This window comes from Stegostoma tigrinum, chromosome 6, assembly GCF_030684315.1.
Source record: "Stegostoma tigrinum isolate sSteTig4 chromosome 6, sSteTig4.hap1, whole genome shotgun sequence".
Classification (NCBI taxonomy): domain Eukaryota; kingdom Metazoa; phylum Chordata; class Chondrichthyes; order Orectolobiformes; family Stegostomatidae; genus Stegostoma; species Stegostoma tigrinum.
In genome coordinates, this window is record NC_081359.1 from 52,351,676 (window position 1) to 52,365,528 (window position 13,853).

Genomic DNA, 13,853 nt, shown 5'->3' on the forward strand with positions numbered 1-13,853 from the left:
AGACTATATTCCTAATCCTCTGCAGCTTGGAGAAGATTGCTGGACAATATGTTGTACGTTGAATTTAAATTGCCAACTTTACTGTTACCAGGAAAGAGAAAGATGAAGTCTACCGTGGTCATTAACCTGTTCTAGTGTATGGAGTGATGTGGAGGTGCCAGTGAGGGACTGGGGTGGACAAGGTCAGAAATCACACAACACCAGGTTATAGTCCAACAGGTTTATTTGAAAACATTCATCTTCTCCTCCATTCCTTTTGCAATGATGAGTTAACTCAGAAATAGGTTTGTAATTATCATATATTGATTGAATGCACACATCTGTCTTGACTCTTCAGAGCGAGTGGGTCAGCATCAATTATTGGTTGCAAGATAATAGGACCCATCTTACAATTAAGGTTGCAACAACCCCATTTGCTGTGTAATTAGTATCAATCCAAACAAATGTATTTAGCACTACTCAGAATTGGTAAACATCAAAATTTCAGTAAAATTTCTATTTTTGAATTGAGCAGTCAAAATGTTCCAATTTTTAACAATAACTCATTCAGACTATTTTGATCCTGCTCCTCAGCCTCCAGATGCACATTTATTTCATTTGTGTAACATTATGTAACATGATAGTGAGAACTTTTTATAATTTATTATAATTATTGAATTGCTTCTGGAATGTTCCTCTGACATTTACCAAAATTGTCCAAACAGTAGAACTCTTGTCTGACCATCCAAACAATGCCCTGCACGCTGTCTGGATAGCAGCCTGATATACATTACAGTGGCTCTATATGGAGTTCGTAAATTGTCATCAGGGCTTTTGTTTGCATTGTTACCCAAGGTTTCCTGTGTTTTGTGGATATTCTTTACCCAATATAAAAAAATGCAGAGAGAATTAACATAATTTGCATCATAGAACTGTGAACACACCCAAGACCTGCAATTAACATTGTTGTAACTTGAAACAAGATCCACGTTAGAGTGGGTATCTTTCCTACTCTTGGAGACGTAAAAATGAGTAGCTTGAATTGAGAGAAGTTCTGGATATTTTTTTCAGTGCTACCCCTTTTCCATAGCAAAGTGATAGAATGATCCATCCATGAAAAAAAGAGTGACTTGGGTAACGTTTTTATAAACTGCACCACTTAAATAGCAACTTGTTTCAAAGTTAGCATTCTTCAGCTTTGAGTTACAAAGATTTGGAATTAAACCCCATTCCAAGACATGAAAGTGTAATGAAGGCTAAGTGTATTGCTGAGGCAGAGTTGCATTGTTGGAGGTGCCACCTTTAGGTTAAGTTGCTAAACATATACCTGTTCAGTTTGAAGCAAACAATGCCATGAAACTCTTCAAAGGGTTGGCAATGGCAGTGTAGCATTTTTGCTGGGCTACTAAGCCAGAGTCCGAGGTGACATTCTGTTGCCCTTGCTTCAAATTCCACCCCAGTATATAGTGGAAATTTGAACTAAAACAATAAATTTGGAATTAAAAGTCTAATGATGACAATGAATTGATAGCTTATTATTCTAAAAATTCATCTGGTTTCACCAGTGTCCTTCAGGTAAGGACATCTGCCATCCTTACCTGCTTACCCTACATGCAACTCCGCCCACCAGCAATTATAATTGATTCTAAACCGTTCTATAAAATGACTCCCCAGGCTATTCAGCTGAATCTAAACTCAAAGCTGAAATGAAACCTGCATTGACCTAAGTACTGGAAATGACACAGAAAAGCTTATCAACACTTCACCAATGTCTGAAAGCTAATGTCAAGATTGGGAGAATTTATCTCACAGACTAGCCAAACAATATGATATTCTTATATTCATATAGTGATACCTTACACACAACGTTCCAGAAAACATCATCACCATCACAGAGGCATACAGTTGGAAAGGAGCTGGCCTGTGAGTTACAAAGTTGATTCCAAACCCCCAAAATCTCACGGCACCTAGACAAACCTGACCAATTAAATCTGCTGATTACTATTTACCAGCTGTACCCCTCAACAGATAAATCGGTAATCCATCATGTTGAATAGCACTTAGCTGAAGCACCAAGATGGCAACATTGCAGAAAGTTTTTTTGGTGGGGAACTTCAATGTCATCTCCAAGACTGGCTTGGTAGCACCACTGTTTACCAAGCTGGTTGAATTTTAAAGTACATAACTGCTAGACTGGATCTGTGGCACGTAGTGACGGAACCAACAAATGGCCACATCCTTATCAGCCTGCTTGCCACAGATGCATCTGTCCATGATAGCATTGGTAGGAAAGAGCATCACACAGTCCTCTTGGAGAAGTAGGATTTTCACACCGAGAACATTCCCCATTATGTTGTGTGGTACTGCCACCATACTAAATGGAATAGGCTTCAAACAGATCAGCAACTCATGATGAGGCATCCATGAGGTGCTGAGGGCCATTGCTGCAGGAGAATTGTATTTAAACACAATCAGCAAACACCATGACCCAATATATACCCCAATTCCACCATTACCAGGAAGCCAGGGGATCAACCCTTTTTCAATGGGGAGTGCAGGAGGGCATGCCAGGAGCAGCATCAGAAATGTCTAATAATGAGGTTTCAACTTAATGAATCTATAATACAGGACCACTTACATGGTAAACAGGAAAGGCAACAAGTGTTAGATAGAGGTAAGTGATTCTACAAACTGCAATATTTAAGCTCTGCAGTCCTGCCACATTTTGCCACGAATGGCAGTGGACAATTGAACAATACTGGATGGAGGAACCTCTATAAATATTCAATACTCATAACCACTACCATTTAGAACAGCAGTCTCCAATACATTGATTACAAATGATTGGCCAATTTTAGATTCTCAGACTGCCAGTGTCATGGTCCTGATATCAATAGATGGTGCATCACTCATGTTTAGTTCAAATGTGGGCTTTGATGCATTTTATAGAATTGATCCTGATTTCTTCTCTATTGCCAATGTTGAACCCATCAACAAGCATTAGTCACGCAGATTGAAAACTTGATTTGAGCAAAATCCCTTCAGCACCATTTGTTTCAATCCTTACTTGATGAACTCGATACTACCTCTAGTGAACTAAGCCTGCATGCTGATGTGAGGTGATTATATCAAGGGAAGGTTAGCAAAGATTTTTAGATCTGTTGCCTGAAATCATTACTTTCCTAAAATCAAGACATGAAGTGTGCAATGAACTGTCAGATAATACACAGCTGCTCGACTTTGGGTTCCTTACAGGCAGAATGTTGAAACTGAATGAAATGAACTGTGAACTATACAAAATGATATTGTACTGAAATTCAGATCAAGGGGCAGTAATTTGGGGATCTTGAAAATGGAGAAGAATATTCACTCCTATCATCCTGTTCTTTTAAAGTGAAATCTTACTTTGAGTCCACATGCATCTATGAGGCAGTGTTCTCCCAAATAAAGATAATCAATTATTGAGCCCACCTCACTGGTACCCATTGACAGACTGTATTTGACAAGTAGTCTCAAACTAAACCCAAACTACAAGGTACTGGCAAATAATATGCAGTCATGGGTGTCACACTAAGACTTGGTAAGTAGGGGATGAAATGAATAATTAGATACATTTGATTTTAGATTTATAAAGGGACAAAAATAAACTCCTCATTCTATATTTTCTTCAGGAAAGATCCTGGGTTACATTTACATTCAAAAGTGATCTTGTGCAAAAGTGAGCACTGAATCTAAAAGCCATCGTCTAAAGTCTGTCATCGGAAAATGTAGCTGCCGAACAGAGGGTGAGCTGCTCAGCAGATGATTTGACCAAATATGCAGTAGTTCAGGCTTCTCTTGCATAGGAGATTTCAGATACTGCCAAAACAGACAATTACCAGTGAAAATGTACACTATTGAGAACTCGCTCTGCACTAACCTCATAAGGTACAATAGTTGCTCAGTGAAAAGTGGTTTAAATGAAAAGATTATTAATAATGGGCAAAGATATTCTAAAATAAATCAATCCATGTAGATTGAGTTTGATACTTCTTTAAAGATAAATATTATTTTTATATGTCACTGCATATCTCTTTCTCATAGTACTGAACTTATAATAATAGAATACACATACATTCTTCTGAATAGGGAACAATCAAAAATCAAGGAAGCTGAAGTAAAAGGAGAATGAAATAGACAAACATGACTGGGGTGATGTCATGGGAAGCTGGGCTTTAAATTCCTGAATCTGAGGAAAGTGGGATCTGTACAATATGGACTGGTTACTCTTCACCAGAGTCACCATCAATGTACCACTAGGCCAATTGAGAATGTTGTGTGAGTAGTGGGAACCAGGATGTAGCGGTAGAAAGTAGAACAATGTGCACAAGGGATTGGGAGAGATAATTGGCATCAGAATATGTCACAGTAAGGTATCATGTGGGACCTGACTAAGATTAAACACAATCATAACTAATACAAATTTATAGTGCATGTACGCCTAAAGAATATGCTTTGAGAAAATGAAGTTTAAAATCAATATTGCAGTATTGTTTTAATTAAGTTGTAACTAAGAAATTAAGTGTTAGAGTAAAGTGTACCACAATTATAAACTACATTTTTCTCTCCTTGCCATAATTAATGTGCATCATACAGGTATTCTCTTTCTGGTTGGCTGTGGATAAAAGTTCAGTATTATTGCACTGGGAAAATTATTCAGTAAAACTGCAATGTAAACTGCATTATAATAAAGTCAGTGATGAAAATCTAGATGATAAATATCTGGAGCAGAAATGAGAAATACACCTCTGAGTTGGATGCCTTCCCCATCTATGTTATCAATTCGTATTACACGTTCTGTTGATTTGTATTGCTCTTTACATCCTGTTACATGACTCTTAACTTGCAGTGTTACTTCAACTGTTAAAACCTGAGTCAGGAGATAAAATATGGAAATAATATTAAGTATTTTGTCACATTAACACCAAAATCCTATCTGCAATGGTAACACAGGTTATAAGCTGAATACTAGCCGAAGTTTGGAAACCATTTTTCAATTTAACTACAATGTGATGTGTGATTTTGCTTTGATTAGATGATGGTAAGTTGTAAGTAAACAGAGTTTTTCCTGGATGAATAACATCAGTCTTTTCTGAAAGTCTGTTATAATATTGCATACAAGAGCAAAAACAATCTTCTTACACTTTAGAAGCCTACTTCTCAAGCAGCTTTCATCAGTGAAGCATCATACCTTACATGTAAAAGTACTAACATGTTTGGATCAAATATATAAGTTAATAACTGAATTACATTTCCATACAATCCTCAATTTAATTCAGGGGCCTCATGTAATAATCAATATGAATCGAGATATTAGTGATTGGATTGGACACAAAATTACTGCATAGTTTTGTAATCAAAAGTTTTAAGTTCTTCGTTTTAAAAATGAATTCAGTGAAATTAGTCAGAAATAATCACCTTCAAAATCACTATTGTGTGCTGTAACAAATATGGTCTCAGGTAATTTCAAGTTTACCAGTATTCCTGCCAGAACTTCGGAAGGAAATTGGCAGGGCGTTTAGGAAATAGACAGTACCAACATGAGCCAACACTAGTAACTATGTGATTGGTTTTGTCAAATACAGAACATCTGCACATCTTGCAATACAACTTACGTAAAGAGGACAGAGTTGCAGAGGTACTCCCAGCATTGCAACTTTCCATTTCCCTATCCAGTTTAAGGGTAGACGTCAATATAGAGGAATGGGCAGATGTTATAAAAGTTTCCAGAACAAGTAATAGGACAGAGTATGGAAAGGGTCAGGAAATAACTTCAGGTCCAGCAGATGAGGGGACAACTAAGAGAAGGGAGTAGTCAATGCAGGACTGAAGATATTGTATTTAAACACACACAGTATATGAAACAAGATAAATTAGTTTGTAATGCAGATAGAAATTTGCAGGTATGACATTTTGGGTATCTCAGAGATGTGGCTACAAGAAGATCAGGGCTGGGAACTAAATATCCAAGGATTTGGCACTCTCACCATTGTGGCCTGCGTTTGATTCCTGGTCATCTCCGTTGCTAGTGGTGGCATAGTGGCTTAGTGATTAGCACTGCTGCTTCACAGCACCAGGGACCTGGTTTCAATTTCACCCTTGGGCGACTGTGTGGAGTTTGCACATTCTCCCTTTGTCTGCATAGGTTTCCTCCAGGTACTCCGGTTTCCTCCCACAGTCCAAAAATGTGCAGGCTGGGTGGATTGGCCGTGTTAAATTGCCTGTAGTGTTCAGGGATGTGTAGCTTAGGTGAGTTATAGGGGGATGAGTCTAGGTAGGATGATCCAAAGACAGTGTGGACTTGTTGGCCTGAAGGGCCTGTTTCTACACTGTAGGGATTCTATGATATGCTTTCTACTGCAAGGACAAGCAAATTGGCAGAAGAGGTAGGTTTTCCTTCTTAGCAAGCAAATAAACTAAATTGATAACAAGAAATGATATAGAGTCAGAAGGAGTAGAATCTGTGTGGTTTGAGTTGAGGAACCATAAAGGTAAAAAAGACCCTGATGGGAATTACATACAGGCTTCCTAGCAGTAGTCAGGACATCCTGAATAAAACAAATTAAGAAATAGAAAAGGCACATTAGAAAGGCATCATTACAATAAATCGTGGGGGACTTCAATATGCAGGTGGACTGAGAAAATCAACTGAATCTCAAAAAAAGGAACTTGTGGGCTGACAACATGATTTTTTTTTGCAACAACTCTTTTAGAGCCTGCTAGAGAACAGGCAATTCTGGATTTGGATGATGTGTAATTAGGCAGGCTTGATTAGGGAGCTTAAGGTGAAGGGCCCCCTAGGGGTCAGTGACCATATTATGATAGAACTCACCCATTTAGTTTGAGAGAAAGAAGCTTGAATCAGATGTAATAGTATCACAATTGAGTAAAGGCAATGACAAAGATATGAGATAGACACTAACCAGAGCTGAATTGGAAGAGGCTGCAATCAGGAAAGACTGTAGAGCAGCAATGGCAAAAGTTTCTCAAGGAAATTCAGAAGTCACAGCAGAAATTTATTCCCAGGAGAAAGAAACATATGAGGGAGAAAACAAGACAATGTTGGCTGACAAGGGAAATCAGGGACAGCATAAAAGCAAAATACAAAGCCTGCAATATGAAGATTACTGGGAAGCCAGAGGGCTGGGAAGCCTTTAAAATCCAACAAAAGATAACAAAAGAAAAAGCAGGGAGAAGAAGATATATGAGAGTAAGTTAGACAATAGTATAAAAGAAGTCTTCAAGACTTTGTTTGCATATCAAAAAGATAAGAGAAAGACAAAAATTGACACTGGACCACTAGACTTCAAGACAGCCAGGGTCAGAGGTGAGTGTAGCGGTCATCGTTAAGGTAAAGATGCTGGGGAAGCCGAAAGATCTGAAAGTGAATGAAGCACCCAGACCAAATGGCCTACACCCCAGAGTACTGAAGAAATAGCTGAGGAGACTGTGAAGGCATTGGTGGTAATCTTTCAGGAATTGTTGGAGTCAGCAAGTGTCCCAGACGCCTGGAAGATGGCTAATGGCTCACCCCTGTTTAAGAAGGGAGGAAGGAAAAAGACAGGGAACTCTAAGCCAGTTCACCTGACCTCAGACATTGCAAAGATATGACAGTCCATTATTTAGAATGAGATGGCAGACTACTTGAAAGTGCATGACAAAATAGGGCTGAGCCACCATGGCTTCGTCAAGGGGATGTTATGCCTGACAAATCTGTTAGACGTCTTTGAGGAGGTAATGAGCAAGTTAGACCAAGGAAAGCCAATGAATGAGATCTAATTGGATTTCCAGATGGCCTTAGGCAAAGTATCACCCAGGAGGCTGCTAAATAAGAGCTTGTTGTGTTCACAGCAAGGTACTGACATGGAGGGAGGATTTGCAGGCTGACAGAAGGAAAACAGTAGGGATAAAGGGGCTTTTTTCAGTATAGCAGATTAGTGGTGATTAGTGGAGTTCCACAGGGGTCTATTTTGGGGCCATAGCTACTAATACTGTATGTAAATAACCTGGATGAAGGCACTAAGGACATTGTTGCTATGTTTGCAGGTGACACAAAGGTAGTTGACAGGCAGGTAGTGTTGAGGAAGCAGGGAGGCTGCGGAATGACTTGGACAGGTTAGGAGAGTGAGCAGGGAAGTGGCAGATGAAAGGCAACAAGGATAAATGTGAGGTTATGCACTTTGGCAGGAAGATCATGGTTTAGACTATTTTATAAATGGGAAATGGATTCAGAAAGCTGAAGCTCAAAGAAACATGGGAGTCCCAGTTCAGGATTCTCTCGAGGTTAACATGCAGGTTCATTGACAGTTAGGAAAGAAAATACAATGTTAGCAATCATTTCCAGAGGGTTAGAATACAAGGGCAGAAGTGTATTGCTGAGGCTGTACAAGCCTCTGGTCAAACCGCATTTGGGGTTTTGTGAGCGGTTTTGGGTCCCGTATCCGAGGAAGAATGTTCTGACATTGAAGGAAGTGCACAGGAGATTTATAAGACTCGAGGGCACATCCTCAGAGTGATTAGGTGACTCTTTAGAACTGTGATGAAGAGAAATTTCTTCAGCCAGAAAATGGTTAATCTGTGGAACTCATGTCACAGAATGCTGTGGTGGCCAAGTCATTGAGCGTATTTAAGACTAAGATAGATAGGTTCTTGAATGGTAAGGGGATCAAGAATTATGGGGGAAAGGCAGGAGAATGGGGTTGAGAAATATTTCAAATCATGATCAAACAGCTGAGCATACTCAATGGGCTAAATGCTCAAATTCTGCTCTTATGCCCTATGATCTTATGCGCTTATAGGTAAAAGTGAAAGTAGTTGACTGCAAATGAAGACTGTGTATCAAAATGGGAGATTAAAATGGCTAAACAAAATTTTGTTTTACAGCCGTACATACAAGCATGGGAATTAGAAACAGGAGTAGGCTATTAGACCCTCAGGTCTCCTCCACCATTAAATAAGACCATAGTTGATCTGTTCACTCCTTATTTCCTCTGATCCCTGATAACCTTTCATTCTTGTGCTTATCAAGAATCCACCTATTTCCATTTGCGAAATATTCAGGACTGCCCAACCTCATTTTGAGGAAGGCACTTCCAAAGACTCATATTCCTTTATGAGAACAATATTCTCTTCTCTGTCATAAATGGTTGATCTTTTAAACAGTGACTATTAATTCTGGATTCTCCCACAAGAGAAAATAACCTTTTAAAATCTATGCTGTCAAGACACCTGAGGATCTTAAATGTTTCAATTAAGTCATTTTTTAATCTTATAAACTTGAGTTGATACAAGCGTAACCTGTCCAACCTTTCCTCACAGGCCAACCTGCCCATTCCGGGTATTAGACAGGAACATTTTACTAAATTACTTCCAAATCATTTATATTCTTCCTTAAGTAAGGAGATCAATACAGTACACAGCACTCTAGATGTGGTTTCATCAATGTTCTGTAAAACCAAAAAGCTGAAGCATGCCGTCCATATTTTTGTACTCCATTCCCCTTGCAGTAACCAACAGCATTCTATTAGCTTCCCTGATTGTTTCCTATACTTGCATATAGGGGACCCATGTCTGAGCTCTATAGTCTCTCGCCATTTAGATAATATGTTTTACTCTTAATTCCTCCTATCAAAATGAACAATTGCATATTTTCCCACATTACACACCATTTGCCACAATTTTGCTCACTCACTTAGCTTACCTATGTCCCTTTGTCATCTCCTTACTTAATCTTTGTGTTGTCGGTAAATTTAACAACAAAACATTGCATACCTTCATTTGGGATATTGAGGCCCAAGCACTGGTCCCTGTGGCACACCACTCATTATATCTTGCCGACCAGAAAATGATTCATCTATGTCTACTCTCTATTTCTTAATAGCTAAACCCACTTTCTATCCGTTGCAATATGTTGCCAATTACACTTTTTTTTATTTTCCATAATAACATTTGACATGACACCTGATCAAATGATTTCTGGAAATCTAAGTACAGCACATGCACTGGTTCTCCATTATCCCACTGCACATGTTGCTTCTTCAAAGATTTCTAATAAATTCTAATAAATTAAAATTTCTAATAATATGATTTTCCTTTCACCAAACCTTGTTGACTCTGCCTGGTTGTCTTAATCTTTTCTATCTGCCTTGTTATAACACCTTTGATAATGTCTAATATCTTTTCAGTGATAGATGACTAACCTGTAGTAAACTGTCTTCTAACTCCCGCCCTTTTGAAGTAATGGCATCACTTTCTAATCTATAGACTAATCTATACATAATCTATAAACATAAGAATAGGGAAGTTTGGAAACTAAAACCAACATATCAGCTATCTCACTATTCACTTCTTTTAAGATCCTTTAATGAGATTGATCAAGACTCAGAGATTTGTTAGCCTGCAGCTCTAACAATTTGCTAATTGTCACTTGCTGGTAATTTTCTTGAATTCTTTCCTTCAATACATTCACTAATTTTGAGACTAAGCATGCAGTAAGCCAGAAAGCAGGAGGGTACTTCACTCAAAAGGTTTGGTTTGATGTTCTTGCTGAATTACTTACTTTCGATCTTATAAGTACGTGCTTGAGTAAATGAAATGCCAAATTTTATGGGCTGGTGGCCAAGAAGTTATTCCTCAGTATGGGTCCTTCTGGACTCTAACTGCTAGGAATCATAATTTACAGGTGTCCAAATAATATTTTACTCTCTGCAGCCCAGGGGCATATTCAGTCTCTCCACATCAATTGCTTACACCCCTCAAGATATCAGAGGCCAGGCAAAAAGCAGTGTCACACTTCAGGATGCATTACTAATGTTTATCCTGAAGGTTGTCCAGGAAAGAGGCAGTCTTCTTTATCTTAGTGATGGCAATGGGAAGTTAATGCAACTGATGAATGCAGTCTGAACATGAGAGGCTGTGAAGGTCAACCCTTGTGTATGCCCAAGAGAACCTGACTCCACTCTCATAACAGGTTGAGTAATCTATTGTGCTCCACCAGAGCAAGTGCCATTGTCTACTCAATGCCTCATACCCCAATGAGTGTCAGATGGCATTGTATGATTGTTACTACAGAGGACTGTCACACCTGGGTTTGGGTGCCAGGGTCTCCAATAGATGCCTCATGTGCACTATTTGTCCATCACTTACTCGTATCATAGCGGAACTGCTACTCACACATATGGCAGAGTTTACAGTTAAGACATAAAAGAAGCTACAACACTCAGCAGCTCACACACCACCAGCTAACAGACCTTTCCTCACAACTATTTTGGATAGTGGTAGCAGAGGGAAACAATTGGCTATTTTGAAGACTGAATTTAAATATTTATCCCAATAATGTGACTCTGGAATAGTGAGGCTTGATAATCAGTGCATTCCTCCCATTGCAGTTGCATAGGAATGACAGAGGGGAATCCAGGGATTATCAATTCAAGAACATCAGAAGTAGCCTGTCACATCATGCCGCCTCTGCTAGAGATGTAAAAACCTCCAGCAGGTCAGATCAAGGAGGGTACATCTACTTCCATGCAGGATACCCCCATCAAGCCCCTGAGGACCAGGACCACGAGAGGACACATGCTAAAGTCATCTGAGAAAAGCCAGCAAAGTAGTCAATGGGCTCCCTCAAGCTCAGGTGTGGCTGACAAGGTTATATAGAATTTTCATAGAATCCCTAGTGTGGAAACAGGCTATTTGGCCCATCTAGTCACACTGACCCTCCAAAGAGCCTCCCACCCAAACACGTCCCCTACCCTATCACTGTAGCCCTGCATTTCCCATGGCTAACCCACCTATGGAGCAACTTAGCACCACCAAGCCATCAAACATGCACATCTTTGGACTGTAGGAGGAAACCGGAGCATCCAGAGGAAACCCATGCAAACATGGGGATAATGAGCAAACTCCGCCTGAGGCTGGAATTGAATTGGGTCCCTGGCTCTGTGAGGCAGCAATGCTACTCACTGAGCCACCATCCTGTATTTACATGTAACAGGAGAAAAACAAAAGTTAGACAGTGTTGAAATCACAGGAATGAATAGATGTCAACCCTCTGTAGGACCTGACACTTTAAAACCATAAGACAACAAGAATAGACAGAAAAAACACAAAGATGTACAAATTATGTGGATTGGCCATGCTAAATTGCCCATTGTGTCCAGGAGTGTACAGACTAGATGAGTTAGCCATGGGAAATGCAGGGTTACAGGGATAGGCTAGAGGTTTGGGTCTGAGTCTGGGTGGGATGTTCTTCAGGAGTGCAGTGTAGACTCGATGGTCCAAATGGCCTGTTTCCACACTGCAAGGGTTCTATGATTTTAAGCCTAAATTAGGCCATTCAGCCCACTGAGGCTGCTTCATCACTGGATCATGGCAAATATGTCTCTCAACCCCATTCTCCTGTCTTCTCCCCTTAACCCTTGATCCCTTAAAACAAAAGTCAGGAACCTCTCTGCCTCTGTCTTAAATACACTCAATGAATTGACCTCTGCAATCTTTTGTGACAACGTGTTCTACTCTCTACTGAGGAAATAACTCTGCACTTTGCACAATTGCACAACATGCTTGTGGTCTCTTACAATTTGGTCTTACAGTTTCCTTCTGACTATTTATATTTTACTTATAGGCCAGCTTGAGGCTCAAACAGATCAGCTCCAGTATCATTGCAGAGTGGGGGATGTTCTCGGACTTTTGATTTAATAGCTGAGTTCTTTGGCTGTGCCCTTGCCGAGCTGCGCTTGAAGAGGGATCACAGGGTGCTCACTGGTAGCCTTGAATCTTTAAGAAATAGATGGTCACTGTGAGGACTCTGATGTATTTCTTCTCCCAATAAAATCATTTTGATTTAGTCCCCTGTCTTGTCCCCACTTGTCTGCATTTCTGTGGTCATTGTCACACTGCCTTTGGTGGGAAGAGTTTATTAATAGATTAACAAATTTGATAACTTACAGCAGGTTATTAAAAAATTTTCTTGTCCTGCATCGCCCTTGTTTCCCAGATTAATTCCTGTATTTTGCAGGCTACTTAGTGCTCCAGACAACAAAACTCTAAGTTCCATTTCATTCTTTTTTTCCTAATGCACTGCTATCTGGACCTTTTGAGCTCAGCTCCTGTTTATATTCAAAAGTAGCCAGGTTCCTGAGGGTCGTCCAGTGTGGCAACCTCACATGGGCAGGCTAAATGGCCTCATCTAAATGACAGGCTTCATCTCTTACACTGCAACTGGTTGTGTAAAGAAGTGCCTTCGTTCTGGGGGTTAATGACGAAGAACGTACAGACCGGAGGAATAAGTCTATCCTGCCAGGTGCACTGCTCATCTATATTATCGGGTTTGTGAACATACACATTTCCTCATTTTTACCATACAAGATTGCATCTGTCAAGATAATTATAACACGCTGGGGTGATAATGAGTACTCCTACAATGCTAATGAATGCAAAAGAAGCTCTTGATCATCAATGTCAGGAAAGCTGACCTGCCAGAAAGGCCCTGGGAGGTTACCAGCAAAACTTGGCCCACTGTCAGGAAACTGAATCTTTGCCTCCTGTTCAATTACATTCTCCTTCCTGTCCTTGTAAGCACTTCAAATAGCCCTAATAGATTCAGCTGAGGATATGCAAGTTAAAATCAGATAAGAAATGACAAAAAAAACTTTTTACAGCTAATTTGTGAAAAAGAGTTAGCCTGTTAAGGAGTAAGCCAACCAATTGGAGATAGATTAAAGATATTTCGCATAGTTATGAAAACGAAACCACTTTAAAATAATCAAGGAGGGAGAAACCGAATGATATTATCATTAGACTATTAATCCTGAGATCGAGGTAACGTCCTGGGTTTG